At 40.0% G+C, this 15,507-nt stretch overlaps 1 long non-coding RNA gene across 1 annotated transcript in view; it reads right to left on the bottom strand.

Annotated features, from left to right (window-relative positions):
• Positions 1-15,507, bottom strand: part of LOC116647052 — a 252,558-nt gene that overhangs the window by 123,723 nt on the left and 113,328 nt on the right. The window contains exon 4 of the long non-coding RNA XR_004302265.1: positions 15,104-15,233. This is a non-coding gene — a long non-coding RNA (uncharacterized LOC116647052). The remainder of the gene's footprint in view (positions 1-15,103; positions 15,234-15,507) is intronic.

The raw sequence follows: 15,507 nt of genomic DNA, 5'->3' as shown, positions 1-15,507 counted from the left end.
CTCAGGGGAACCCACTGGACCCATTATTCAGACACAACAAGAAGGCAAACTTCACACCTCAACTTACTTCATGACTCTATTTAGTGGAAGAAAATGTTACTGCTCATAACTTTGTTTTTACTGGTAAATAGGTGTCTTAGAACAATGGAAAGCATAACTTTTTAAAGATTTATTTATTTATTTATTTTAGAGAGAGGCACGGGTGTGGGGGGAGGGGCAGAGGGAGAGAGAATCTCAAGCAACTCTTGGCTGAGCGCAGAGCCCAACGCAGGGCCAGAGCTCACGACCCTGAGATCAGCACCTGAGCTGAAACCAAGAATCAGACGTGTAACCGACGGCACCACCCAGGTGCTCCGGAAAGTATAACGTTTTAAAGGCCAAACACTTCAAGAACTTTTTAAGAATGAGTAAAATGAGGTCTAAAGTGTTCAAACTATCATTCTAAGGTTACTGGGGGCAGAACAACTAACTTCTTCTGTGAATACATATGTACCCTCTAAAAACAGATGTTTTATGAAAACTGTCTGGGAAATTAATTTATACGGGTGAAAGCACTTCATATGAATCAAGGGACTTAAGACAAAGCAAGAAGACACGGTAGCGGCTGATTATCAAATGGATGCAAAGAGCTTCCCAAGAGAACATCGTCTAATATTCTGGGCACCTAATATGTATCATGAGGAATTATACATCTTAAGGAAGATGAGCTAAGACCCAAGCAAGCCCTAAAAAAACAAAACACCAAAATAATTTTAAGGATTCAAAGTAGTTAAATAATCAGAGATTATATCAGATATTCAGCCCAATCTGCTTTAACTCCAGTGAAGCAAAATGCTCATCTACACTGTTTTAAGATAGTATTTATTTATTTGAAAGAGAGAGAGAGAGAGCATGAGCGGGGGAAAGAGCAGAGGGAGGGTGAGAAGGACAAGCAGACCCTGCGCTGAGCACGAAGCCCAACACGGGGCTCGATATCAAGACCTGAGCCGAAACCAGGAATCAACCAACTGAGCCATCCAGGCGCCCACTCATCTATATTTTTAAAAAGTCATTCAGTATTTCACTTGAATGGCAGCTACACACAGGCATGACGTCAATATTAAATGTAAAATCTGGGGAATTTCTGTGCATCAATGCAGGTGAATCTTCACAATTCATGGATTAACTCACAGTTGACCCGATACCCATCGACAGCAGCCGAAAATGTTCAGATCAAGCGTTCAGTGCTTTTTCTCCATTAGTCATCCGAATCATCAGCCTGAGCCAGAGAACTGTAGTTTTATTTATTGATTAACTTCTACATTGTATATTCACAATCTCATATAATTTCTGCCAGGTATTATTTTCCCAATTTTACAGATGAGAACACAGGCTGCTGAGGATTAAGGCCAAGGTCACCGAGCTGCTACCCCACAGGGCTAGGGTTCAAGGTGCTGCTTTCTCTTCACCCAAACCTACCTTTTATAGCCGCAATGCTAGGACAGCTGCCACCCTCCCCGCCCCCACCCGGCCTCAAAGGGAGGAGTCAGTGGAAAGCCGGGCTGAGTCTGGGTTTGGCTCCTCATAGACACCAGAAGTGCCTGTCACAGAATCATCACGACAAGGGAAGAAGGAGTCAACTGAGCGGAGCGGACAGCATCCTCCTCACGGACAAGAATGACCCCAAGCTGCGTCACATTCATGCAGATAACCTGAGTCAAACATTCCTGTACCGATGCAAGTCCAGACGGGCACGCTGGTCCCGGACCAGGTCAGTGACACTGTGTAGACGCTCCCAAACCCCATTCCCTGATCCTGGTATTTCTCCTGAAACTTAAACTCTTTTTTTAAATTGCCTTCCAGATGTTTTCGTCAGAACATCCAAAGCAACAATCTTTAACAGGATCTATTAATTCATCCTTTCAGTCTATAAACATTGTTTTTGGTCCAGGACATACACACCTGTGAATGCCTCATTATATTGAAGTAGCCATGCACTAAACATGCAAACAACCATAAATATGATGTTTATAAAAATATCGAGTCCCTTAAAAAGTGGCCTTAATCATGACGTTCCTACTTAAATGGTTAAATATATGTGCATTCCTTTATATATATTTCACATTCCACTGTCACATCTGGCTCTTCCCTCTTGGAGCAAATGGTATCATACAAAAATGTTCCTGATGTCGTCTCTCATCCCCCATGTTCTTTTATAATCATGTCACACCCCTTGAGTAGGGAGTAGAATTCCCTTCTCCTTGAATAAGGTAGGTTATGTTTGTAACTCACTTAGAATGCAGCAAAAGTGACACTCGGTGAGATCTTAGGGCTTGGTTAGAAAAGGTGACACAGCTTCTATTTAACTCAGTAAAGGCCTCGTGTTGGAGTCCTGAGCCCCCAGGTGAGCAGCAAACTTCCCTGAAGCTGTCATTCCATAAGCAGCCCCCAAAACCTGTGTAAACAGACAGATTGAGTCTCTAAGGCTGCAGGGGTGGTGTGTGGAGAGAGAGAGAGAGAGACAAAGGGAGACAAATAAATGGACAGAAAAGCTCACTGTGAACAACAATCAAAAACGGCCACATTCTGAATGCAGTCTGATGAGAAACCCCAAACCAGAAACACCTAACCAAGCCCTCCTCAAATTCCTGGCTCACATAAACTATGTCCATGAGTCAATAAGTCGGGGGTAATTTATGCTGCAACAGTAGTAAGCAGAATACCTGGTTACTGATTACTAGTGATGCCTGCTAGTTAGCCTAGTACTTCTGTGAAGGGATTTTTCAGGTAGTATCCAACTTCCTAAGCCATTGACTTTAACTCGGGGAACTTACCTTGGGCCATTCTGACAGAATCAGCTGAGCCCTTAGAAGAGACCAGAAAGACTGGGAGTGGAGCATATTCTCCTATGGGCCTGAAATAACAAACAACCCTGTTGTGGACAGCCTACATAAAAGCTGCAGAAGGGCTCTGCGCTCAGCTGGGAGTCTGCTTGAGGATTCTCTCCCTCTGCCTTCCTCCCTAAAATAAATAAACCTTTAAAAAAATAATGAGTGTGTGTGTGGGTTGGGGCACCTGGCTGGCTCAGTGAGCAGAGCATGAGACTCCTGATCTTAGGGTCATGAGTTCCAGCCCCACCTTGGGTATAGAGCTTACTTAAAAAAATGTTAAGTCTTCTGATCCATAAACATGTTTTTGTTGTTGTTGTTTTTAAGTAAGCACGTGTGGTTTTAAACCACCAAGATTGTGGTCATTTTTCACATGGTGATAAGAAATGAATATAGAAAGCAAGAATAAGATTAGTGAACAAATTTCATGCCATGAAGTTCTGCAGAGGTAGACCAGAAACTTGGATCTACGCTTCCAAGAATGGTGCAGGGTATTAACAGGGTTACAAAGACCAGATATGAGACCTGGAAGATCCATAAACCTTTTAAAAAATCATGGAAAATCCTATTATTCTGACTTGAGTTGCAAGGAGAAGGTGAAGTCTCACCCTGTACTAGGATCTTACTTCAGGGAGTCCCTCAAAGCTGGGTCTCCGGACTTATTCTCAGCTTCTTGCCTGTCCTCTGTGTCAATCCTCTGCTTTGGATTTGGCCTCAGCTCTGTGGTTACCCCCCGCCCCCTACCTTCATTTCCTTCCCAGACAGGAAGGCCAGGATAGCTAAGGTCTCTGACTTGGTCCTTTATCCCCTCCTTGATAGAACCACCACTTTCTAAGAACGCATACTGTGTGAACATGAGAGGAAAGAATGACAGCCCTAAGGCCATTCAGCACCAGTGTGCACAGGTGTCCAGACACTTCCCTGTGGGGCCAGAGTCCGAGTCAGGATGCAAAGGGTCCCTCTGCTCCGTCCCCGAGCCTTCTTGAAATTTGTTTTGCTTCATGTGAAATTGGGCAGTCATTCATTTTATGTTGGGATCAAAGAGCTTCTTTAGAAACTGAACAGGTGCTATACTATAAGCCAGTGAAATCCATCCCATGAATTGTGGTAATAGACAAGCTGCAGTGTCATTCCAAAACCAGTAATATGATAAGGCTTTCAGAGAAATCAGCTTATGCTTCTCTCCCTGAGCTAGATGAAGTGGGGATAGGTAGAAGAAATTAGTCTGCACCTTTCCTACTCCCACCAGACTAGAGATTGCCTCCATGCCTGGGAACAGATTGGATATTAGGGTCAAAGTAGCCCAGTAGCTTGTGTATTTTAGAGGAATGTACATTTATTGAAATATATACTTTTTTTAAAAAAGTTTATCTTTTAGGTCAGAAAAAAAAAATCCTTGGGCAGAGCCCAGGTCAGGGTACATTGCCATGGGCAACAATGTTTATATTTTGGCAACAGTTATACACTTTATATTTTAAATGCCTGTTTCCACCTCAGTAAGGTGTTTGCAGGGCAGACACTTCATGGATCTCCTCTGAATTATTTTCAGTCATCTTTAGGGGCAGAGAAGCCTCAATTGGCTAAAAGTAATTCAAGTTGCATATTTTAATTTATTTAAGTATATAGCAGAAAATTAAGATGTATCATTGCTGTGCTAAACTCTCGGAACCAGTCCTGGTCCACGCGTGTACAGCCTAATGGAAAAGGCAGCCAGAAATGCCAATATGGTAAATGTCTTTAGGTGCTGTTTCCCTTCCGTTCATACATATCAGAATCACCTGGAGAGCTTTCAAGCAAGACTCTTACTCTGTCCCTACTCATAAAGAGTTGGTCTGGGGTGGGAGGCAGGTATTAGTTCCCCAGATGCCTTCAATGTATATCCAGAGTTGAAATCCACTGTCTAAAAATCCTTTAATTTGCCAGGTACTCTAATAATAATTTGCTAACTCTGCCTGTGGAAGGGAGGTCATCAAAATGTAGGTAGCACTTGAGCTTAAATTTAAAGAATGCATAGAACTTCTCCAAGTAAGGAGGAGGGTAGAGGAGGTTGGGAGGGCTTTTAGGGCAGAATTTGCCTGCTGGGCAAAATCCTGTTGATGCTAAGTTTTTTTTTTTTTTTATATTTATTCATTTGTTTTAGAGAGAAAGGTGGGGAGGGGCAGAGGGAGAGAGAGAATCTTCAAGCAGACTCCCAGGTCAGTGTGGAGCCCAACTCCACGACCCTGAGATCATGACATGAGCTGAAATCAAGAGCCAGATGCTTAACCCACCAGGTGCCCCCTGTTGATGCTTACTTTTAACTACCTTCCTAACTTATCCTGGTCTATTCATTCCTACTGTCACCACCCTAATGCAAATCCTTGTTAGACATGCCTTGCGTGAATCTACCAATTTCCTGGCTTTTTTTTTTTTTTTTTTTAGCATAAACACTCTTTTATCTTCAAACATATGCATCCCACTGCAGAGAAAAAGATTCTCTTACAGCACAAATCAGTTGCATTGCCCTGATTCAAACCTTTCAATGACTTCGTTTTGCTCTTAAAATCCAAAATTTTTAACATAGCAGATAAGACCCAATGTTACTTAGTCTTGGACTTCCTTCAGCCTCCCCTTAGGGGTCCTGGTCTACCCTGTCCTTTGTGCACTACCAGTCCTTTTCATGCAGCTCTGCTTCAGTCTCTGTGCAAACCATGCTTTCTCCTTTCTCAGGGTCTTTGTGGAGATGATGAATCTTCAAAGAATTCTATCCCCACATTACTTCTCAGGCAACTCTGTGACCTAGAAAACTCTACAATGCTTAGTCCTTTGCTCAAATATCCCTTCCACATAGAAGATTCCCCAGATGTCCTCTCCCAGCCTAGGTAGGGGTCCTTGTTACATGCCCCCAAAGCTACAACTCCTCTCCTTTGTAACACGAATCTTCACGCACCATACGCATCTCTCCTGATAGACTCTATGGTTTACAGTCCCTTCCTGTATTATTGGCATTTTGTCCACTCTGGCATTTGGTAAATTATTGGCAAATGATGGTTGAATAAACTGAATGAACAAACCCCCCCCCCCCCAACACACACACAAAGATAATCTAACCTATGTTTTCCCTCTAAGAGTTTTTATTTCCATAGGCACTCAAAATCTGGAGCATGAGTTATAACTCATTTGGGGTGAAACTTGACCTCTCTGTATGGCCCTCGATATCTTTCCTCTCTGCTCTCTCTCTCCCCTTCTCTTTCTTATCTTTCGTCAGAAGTTTAGCGTTTTGTATGGGGATCTGCATTTAAACAGAGTAACAAATAAATAACCATTATTAACAAATATAATATTACCTTAATATACTTACACATTGATTACAATGATGAAAAGAGAAGCAAAGCTGAGTAATATGTTCTGAGCAGATGCAATATGTTTAGTATATGTAGTCAATCACTTAATTCTCTTCCCATTCATAATAATGTGCCCATTTTTCAGATGAAGCAACAGAGACTAGAGAAACATTACTTCCTAAAGATCTTACAACTAGTGATAAAACTACCAGGCTAATGACCAGTGTCTATGTAACTCCCAATCCCTTGCTGTCCCTCCTAATCCAATCAGATCTGTAACCATTGGAAATGATTTGAACCACCTACATGAGAAGCTAGCTGAAGTATCTAAATTTTATATAGCTTCTTACATTGTAGATTTCAGGTGTCTACATTACGTTTCACTTAATTATGTCCACAAGGATAAAAGATTACGCACATTACCAATTCCTGTCTCTTGTCTCATAACCTTTTTAAAATTGCATTCATTCATCCATTCAATAAACGTCTGGTACTGGGAATATAATTCTGAATTGCTTTCAGAAAATTAATATTATTAATCATAAAGACATTTTCTTAAGATTCTCAGTTCGGTTATACTTCATTTCTTTCTAAGCTTTGGAATTGAATTCCGTGACACACTATCTCGAATACAGTTGGTAATTCTTGTGTTGCAAATGGAACGAAAAAGGCCTGGCAGGCATCTGGGCTATGGGGACGGAGAAGTGAACTTGCAAAGTGTACCAGACTCACAAAACACACAGACTGCCAGACCACATCATGATGGCCATCACAGGCTCAGTGCAAACTCTTTTAATACCTGTTCAGTCAAATCCATATGGTCCAAGATAAGATCACAGACAAACTGATCTAACGTTAAGTCCTTGCAGATCCATACATTTTAAAGATAAGACCAGTAAATGTTCCAGAGACATTGTGGTTTATCATTTCCTATCAATCTCTGCCAAGACCATGCTATGACTAACTCCAGCTCACCTGTCCCCTCTCTCCTACCCCTGCCTATAAGCCTTATAAGTGGATTTAATTATTAGTTCATTCTTAATAACTGGACTGCTTATTATTTCTTATCATGACAAATTGGACTGCTTATTATTTCTTATCATGACAAGGTCTTATCTAGAAAGGAAGGACTGCAAAGACAAAGATCTTTAAAGACAATATTTAACTAGACAATCCTATCTAACATTACAATGTTCATTATTGTTGAGACCTAACCTGCAAAGGGAGTCACCTGTGTGAACCTGCAAAATTGCTTAAGCAAGCAAAATACTTATTTCTTCGGGGCAGCTCTTGGCAATATAGCTGAAGAGTGGGTCTTGACAAAGGAGAAATGGAAGTCAAATCCCTGAAAGTGCTATCTAAAAAAAAAAAGTGCTAGAAAGTGCTATCTAAGAAAAGAGACTACCAGCAGGGGGACAAAGGAAGCGAAGAAGCTGGAAGTTCAAGATAAGTCAGGGAAAGTAGTTCAAGTCAGAAACTGTGAATGATTTGATCATTTTAAAACTTGCTTATGGACATCCGTTAGCCATGAAGCAGCCTGACTAGAAACAAGAAAACTGGACCAAGCATAGGAAGTAAATGCGTTCAGATGTTTTATAGCATGGAGCACAGAATGGGAAACCTGGAAAGAAGAGAGAAAAAAAAATGCAATTCCCTGAAGTTCCTGCTTTGGGCCTGGCACCACTTTCCAGGCTAAAGTGCAAGGATGCGAAATCCATTCACAACCGAGCAGTCTCGCTGAGCTCAGGAGACAGAAGTGAGAGTGAGGGCCCCTGGAGGGACTCCAGTTTATGGGGCAGAGCACCAGAGAACAAGGAACTGTGCAGGAAAAACAATTCCAGAATCCTCACAGGATGTCCCTTGAATGTTTAGCCAAACACTAAAATACATATGCTTAAGGCAGAACTCCATGAGGACTTGAAAGAAAAAAGGACCAGGAAAAGAAATAAAAGGAGCTTTAAGATACTCTGGGAATTTGTACAAGTTGGGGAGGCATTTGAGTTCCAAACAGTCAGAGAAAAGTGGCTTCATTGCACAATTCAAGCATGTAGTAAAACATCAAATGCCCCCATGGGAGAAGAGCTCATCTAGATTTACAGCAATTGGTATTATAGACCCATCCTACCCAAGGTTAAAAACAGCCTCAAAAAGATCAAGCTTATCTGCAAATAAATAATTTGCCTACCTAGACCAAAGCCAACACTCTGCTAATAATACAAAAGAATCCAAAAATAGAAGTAAAGCATCTTTTAAAAATGCATTACAATATAGCAAGGTAAATATATTTGAAATAAGTGAAAAAAATTAGTTATCTTTACATTTAAAAAAATGAATTCATACCTCACACCATATAGAAAAAGTAATGCAAAATGGGTCAAAGATCTAAATGTAAAACTTAAAATAAAATTTAAATTTGATTATTAGGTAAAGTTATTAAAATTCTAGAACCAGCATAGGAGAAATCTTTGTGACTAGGGCTAAGCAAAGATTTCTAAGCTATAACAGCACAATCATGATCCAGAAGAGAAAACAACTGATAAATTTTGATTCATTCTAATTAGGAATTTTTGCTCTTCAAGGACACTACCGAGGAAATGAATAAACAAGTCAGAGACTGAGAGAAAATATTTGCAAATCACATATCTGATAAAACATTTGTATCCAGAATACATAAATAGTTCTTAAGACTCAGTAATTAAAAATAAATAATCCATTAAAACTGTGTAAAAGATAAGAAAATCACTTCACCAAAGAGTATATATAGATTGCAAATAAGCAAAGGAAAACCTGTGCACCATGACTAATCATTAGGGAAATGCAAATTAGAGCCAAAAAAATGAGATAAGAGCACCACACAACTATCATTCTGAGAGCCTGAAATTAAAAAGTCTGATCACACCAAGTGTTGTCACAAACGTGGAACGGCTCTTGTACACCACCACTTGGAATATTAATTACACAACCACTTTGGAAAACAGTCTGTCGGTTTCTTGTAAACTTGAACATAACAGCTGGTGCACCGGGGTCCTGTGCGAATGTGTGCCCAACCCGCTTCAAGAGATTTATCCGAGATAAATGAAAGCATATGCCCACACAAAGACCTGCACACGGATTTTCACAGCAGTTTTATTTGTAATAACCAAACACTAAAAACAACCTGGCAAAATTGGACAAACTAGTCAAATATAAAAAAGAAATCAACTGTTGTTCATGCTTCAGTATGGATGAATCACAAAGTAATTATGGTCAGTGAAAGAAGGCGGACAAAAAAATAGTGCATTCTGTATGATAAAGTTTATAGAAAAATAATAGAAAATGCAAACTATTCTGTAGTTACAGAAAATAGATCACTGTTTGCCTGGTCATTGGAGGAGAGGAAGGGTTCACAAGGGACACCGCCTTGGGGGCTGATAGATAGGCTCATCATCTTGGTTCTGGTGAAGGTTCACAGACGTGTATATATTTAACATTTATCCAATTGTACACTTTCAATACGTGTACTGTTTTAATTCTAATCAGACCTCAATAAAACCATTAAAAATAGATCACATGTAGTATGTTCTCCAATATCAACAGAAATAAATTAGAAACAAATAAAGATAGGCCATCTAAGAAAATGAAATATTTTTTTAAGATTTATTTATTTATTTCAGAGAGAGAGAAAGGTCACAAGTGGGAGAGGCAGAGGGAGATGGAGAGAATCTCCAGCAGACTCTACACTGAGCACAGAGCCCGACACGGGGCCCGATCTCATGACCCTGAGATCATGACCTGAGCCAAAATCAAGAGTCCACTCGGACACTTAACTGACTGCACCACCCAGCACCCCGGAAAACTGAGTCTTTCAAAATTAAACATCAAACATTTTTAAATCCAAGTGTTAGGAAAGAAATAAAAATGGGAGTTGGACAATATTTCAAGCTGAATGATAATGAATATATAATATACCGGGATCTCTCGGATTCCATCTAGCAGTACTTAGAAGGGAACTTTCAGGCTTGATATGGGTTGAATTGTGTTCCCCCCCATTCATAGGTTGAAGTCCCAAGCTACAGTACTCAGACTGTGACCTTATTTAGAAAGAGTATCTCTACAGACAGAATTAGTGAAGATAAGATCATCCTGGAGTAGGGTGGGCCCCTAATCAAATAGAACTGGTGTCCTTAGGAAAGTGGAATTTTGGACACAAGCACACACAGGAAGAACGCCACGGGATGGGATGATGTGGGTACACAGCCAGGAATGCCAAGGATTGCCAGCAAACCACCAGAAACTCAGAAAGGGACCTGGAGCAAATTCCACCTCACGACTCTCAGAAAGAGCCAATTCTGCCAGCACCTGGATCTCAGACTTCTAGGCTCCAGAAGTTGCTGTAAGACCAAAAATTACTATAGTTTAAGCTGTCCACTTTGTGACACCTTTTATGGTAGCTCTAGAAAACTAATATAATGCTTGTATTAGAAAAAGAATAATGGTTCAATATCGATGGTCAAAGCTTCTACCTTAAGATATTAGAAAGATTAAAAATCTTAAAAATTAAAGTCAGCAGAATGAAGGAAAGAAACAAGATAACAGTGAAAATTAATCAAATAAAACATGGATGAACAATCGAGAAAAACCAAGAAAATCTAGATTGAAAATACTCTAGCTATACTGATCAAGAACTAAACAGAGACATCCCAAAATTCCAGTAGAGAGACACATCATGTCAGGGGATTACAATACTCAGTATTGTTGCAATGCTAATTCTCTCTAGTAATTTTTGATATGGAAAAGAAAAGGGACTAGAGCAGCTAAAACAATTTTAAAAAGAAAATAAAAGAGGTTATACACTACCTTATTTCAAGATTTACTATATTGCTGCATTGATCAAGACATGTAGTATTGTCATAGGCATAAAAATAGGTAAGTAGATCAATTTAACAGAATAAGAGATTTAATTTAAAAAAAACCAAAAAACTAACACTTTGGGGCGCCTGGGTGGCTCAGTTGGTTCAGCGACTGCCTTCGGCTCAGGTCATGATCCCAGGGTCCTGGGATCGAGCCCCACATCGGGCTCCCTGCTCCACGGGGAGTCTGCTTCTCCCTCTCCCACTCCCCCTGCTTGTGTTCCCTCTCTCGATGTGTCTCTCTCTGTCAAATGTACAAATAAAATCTTAAAAAAAAAAAAAGCTAACACTTAATCCATTTACTTTCAACAAGGTGTCAGATACTAAAATGGGGAAAGGAAGTTCTTTTGAATAAACCGTGCTGGAATGACTGACTGGCTATCCATAAGAGAAAAAAAAAATGAACCTTAACCCATACCTTGCCCTGTACACAAAAAAATTAATTTGAGATAGATCAAAGACCTTAATGTAAAATCTTACATGTTAAAGCTTGCTTTTTTTTCTTTTTAAGATTTTATTTATTTATTTGACAGAGAGAGACTCAGTGAGAGAGGGAACACAAGCAGGGGGAGTGGGAGAGGGAGAAGCAGGCTTCCCCCAGAGCAGGGAGCCCTAGGAGGGGCTCGATCCCAGGGCCCCGGGATCCTGACCTGAGCTGAAGGCAGACGCTTAACGACTGAGCCACCCAGGTGCCCCAAAGCTTGCTTTTCAATGTAGATTAGCTTCACATCCTAGAGCTGACATTGGGGTGGACAAAAAAGCTCACGAATACTACACAGAAACTATTAACCAAAAATAACTTATCATAATTAAAACATTTTGCTCATATTGTTTAAAATATGGATATACAAACTTCAGACTGGGAAAAATATGCAATAAATATAACTTACAAAGAAATTCAATCAACAATATATAAGCAACATCTACAACTAAATAATAAAATCAACCCAGTTATAAAAATGGGCATTTCACCAGGGTTTATATACCAGTGACTAGGAAGCCCATGAGTGTGTTCAACATCATTAGTTATCAGAAAAGTGCAAATTAAAGCCACAATGTGATACTATCATCTACCCAACGAGAATGGTTAAAGTGTAAGAAGATAACTTGAGACTCTCACATGTTGCTGGTGGGAATATAAAAGGTACACGTTTGGAAATCATTCTAGAAGTTTCTCATAAATGTAGTTATCATTTATCCAAAAGAAATGAAAACATATAAACACACACATACACACACACACACACACACAACCCTGGAATGTGTTACTTCAAAACAACCTTATTTAAATTAGTGAAAAGCCAAAAAGCAGTCCACCATCAGGAGAAGAGATAAATAATTTCCATATGATGGAAGACTCCTCCATGCTAAGGGGGAACGAACTACTCAACAATGTGGATGCATCTCCAAAACATGACGCTGAGTGGAAGAAGCCTTATGCAAAGTTCACCCTGTATTATCCCTTTATACAAAATCTGTATACAAAGACAAAAACAGGATAGGAAAAAACTTGTCTCTGGTGAAAGATTTCAGAACCGTGAATGTCCCTCAGTGAAGGTGGGGTTGACTGGGACAGGGCACAGGTGATCTTTCTGAAGTCATGGAAATCACCCACATCTTAATATGTGGATAACAGATGCATGCAATTGTCAAAATCCATCAGAGTATGAACTTAATGTTTGTGCATTTCTTTGAATGCAAGTTGTACTTTGAATTTTTATAAAAGTTGAAAGAGAAGCTTTTTTATGTCATACTAACCTTGTGATACACAGTTATATGCTCAGCACTTAGTCCAAATATATCATCAGTATATGACCTGCTCTCATCCAATTTTCCAGGTTCGGTTTAATATACTGGTCGTCCAGACAGACCCAGTATGTTCTGTGTGGCACATTCTTCCTTAATTCACATGTATAGTATCAGAAAACTTCAATCCAAATTAATCTAATTCCTCCCACATTTATTAATGTTTTCTGCTCACTCTATATTCACAGAGCTGTGCACCCTCACCACAATCAATTTTAGAAAACACTTTTATGGCCCTCATTTTCATCACCTTATTATACTTTACATTTCTGTAGGTTGCATTTGTTTTTGTTTTAACATTTTGCCTGGTTAATTATTATGCCTCTTGTTGTTTTACACATACTCTGGATTCCCTCTTTTATTTACAACGTTGAACAGGTGAGTATATGGCCTATGCAAATAATTTCAGTATCTTAAGTATTTGTGGATCTCATTCTAGTTTCATCCTTTTTCCTCTGATTCTTTCAGGTCCCATGTCTGCATACAGACCAGCTTGGGATTAAACACTCAGGGGATCATTTGTATCACATCCCCGAGGACCACAGCCAAGATCTGCACGTGTCCTTCCTGTCTCCCTCTGTGGCTGTTTTGTTTTCCCTCCTCCAAGTTTGCCATTTCTCGTGAGGATGCGGGCATAGCTTCTGGGAAGCCCACATTTCTGCAGTCTGGGACCAGAAAACCTGCCTCAAGCGGGCCCAGAGTGTCTCTCGTCCCTCTGTGAGGCCGTAAGAGATCTCCTGGTGCTAGCACATGACCTCAGGCAGCCGTCCTACCTGTGCTTACGTCACCTGTCCAGGCCAATGAGTCCACTTTGTGTTCCCTGGGCTCTGAGATGTCCTGTAACTCTTCATCCACTTCAGCGAAGCATTTTTTAAAGCTTTGGAAAATATTCTATCCACAATCTTAATTCTACCTATACTGTTTTGAACTCTTGAAGGCAAATGCCATCAGAAACGGAAAGGCAAGCATTTAGTGCTTTACTACAAATGTTTACACCCAGTCACTTTATCCCTCTATATTGCCTGTACATTTTTGACTACACACACACACAAATTTTATTAGAAAAGCTGGATCCTCCTCTTGCCACTCTGTTTTATCTCATCTCACATTAACTGCCAAATATAAGAAAGCATGCACTAAAAAAAAATTTGATGAGAAGCAGAAAAGTTCTGGTTAGGGCGCCTGGGTGGCTCAGTTGGTTAAGCAACTGCCTCCGGCTCAGGTCATGATCCTGGAGTCCCGGGATCGAGTCCCGCATCGGGCTCCCTGCTCAGCAGGGAGTCTGCTTCTCCCTCTGACCCTCCCCCCTCTCATGCTCTCTGTCTCTCATTCTCTCTCTCTCAAATAAATAAACAAAATCTTTAAAAAAAAAAAAAAGAAAAGAAAAGTTCTGGTTAGGGAAATTATATGCTACCTCAGGAGAAAACAATAAGTAGATGATAGTGACGAAGTATGCAGCAGACACAAAACACAGAAGGTAGAGGAAAATTCACATACAATTCCCCAAATGAGAACTATTAAATGCAACCAGATTATTACCAAGGTAAGCTTGAAAATCAGTGTGGAGTCCTTTATACTAAAAAGCCCCGGAGAGGTTTTGCAGATCTTTGAGATCCATGCCTCCTTCAGGTTCGTTTATCACTTCCTGAGGATTAGGAGCTGTCCTTAGTTCCCATGAACACTTCGTGGAGTCCATACAGGGAGAAAGACAGATACGTAACTTAATGATCACCACACACTGCTGTATTATGGTGGCATACAAAAGGACTAGAGGGAGAAGGAGGAGCTTCTAAAGTTTAGAGATGAAAAATCACTTGCTAGAGAAGGTCATGTTTCAATGAGAACCAAGGTAGTGAGATTTGGAGGGTTTCTGCCTCTTTTAAAATCATGGTACCGGTATTATTTGATGAGGTTAATCATTTTCCCATCCTGTCTTTTGTGTTGTCCTTCTGATTTATTTAACTACATATTTTTAAAAAGAACCAACAAACTTTCTTCTGAGACATTCTAAGAAAGAAAACTGAAATCCCACAGGCAAGAAGAATGTGTATTTCAAAATCATTTGTTGGGGAGTTTCTTTCACCAAGATGGGAACATTCATGCTGAAAATACTTCATGAATATGGAATTGCTTGCCACTTCACACTACAGGAAAAACATTTTCCAAATTCTATAATTCCTTCTCTGATTTCTTGCAATCAACATAACCTCCCACCTACCTTCTGTTTCCATTCTGTTTCTGGCTTTTGTCTCAAGGTACAGTTTGCTGACTTCCATTAAAATGTATGGGCTCTTAGAATGATGTGGGGGAACTCATCTGGTCCAGCAGAAATGAATCAGGGATGATGCCTACAAGACAGCAAATATAAGGATGGAAATAAGTATTTACCCAAAGGATACAAAAATACTAATTCAAAAGGATACATGCACTCTGATGTTTATAGCAGCATCTATAGCCAAATTATGGAAAGAACCCAAGTGTCCATCGGTTAATGAATGGATAAAAAAGTGGTAAACATATACAATGGAATATTACTCAGCCATAAAAATGAAATCTTACCATTTGCAATGACATGGATGAAACTAGAGAGTGTGATGCTAACTGAAATAAGTCAGTCAGAGA

This window comes from Phoca vitulina, unplaced genomic scaffold (genome assembly GCF_004348235.1).
Source record: "Phoca vitulina isolate PV1807 unplaced genomic scaffold, GSC_HSeal_1.0 scaffold38, whole genome shotgun sequence".
Taxonomy (NCBI): domain Eukaryota; kingdom Metazoa; phylum Chordata; class Mammalia; order Carnivora; family Phocidae; genus Phoca; species Phoca vitulina.
Note: the sequence above shows the minus strand (reverse complement) of the source record. Positions and strands in the feature narration are given on the sequence as shown.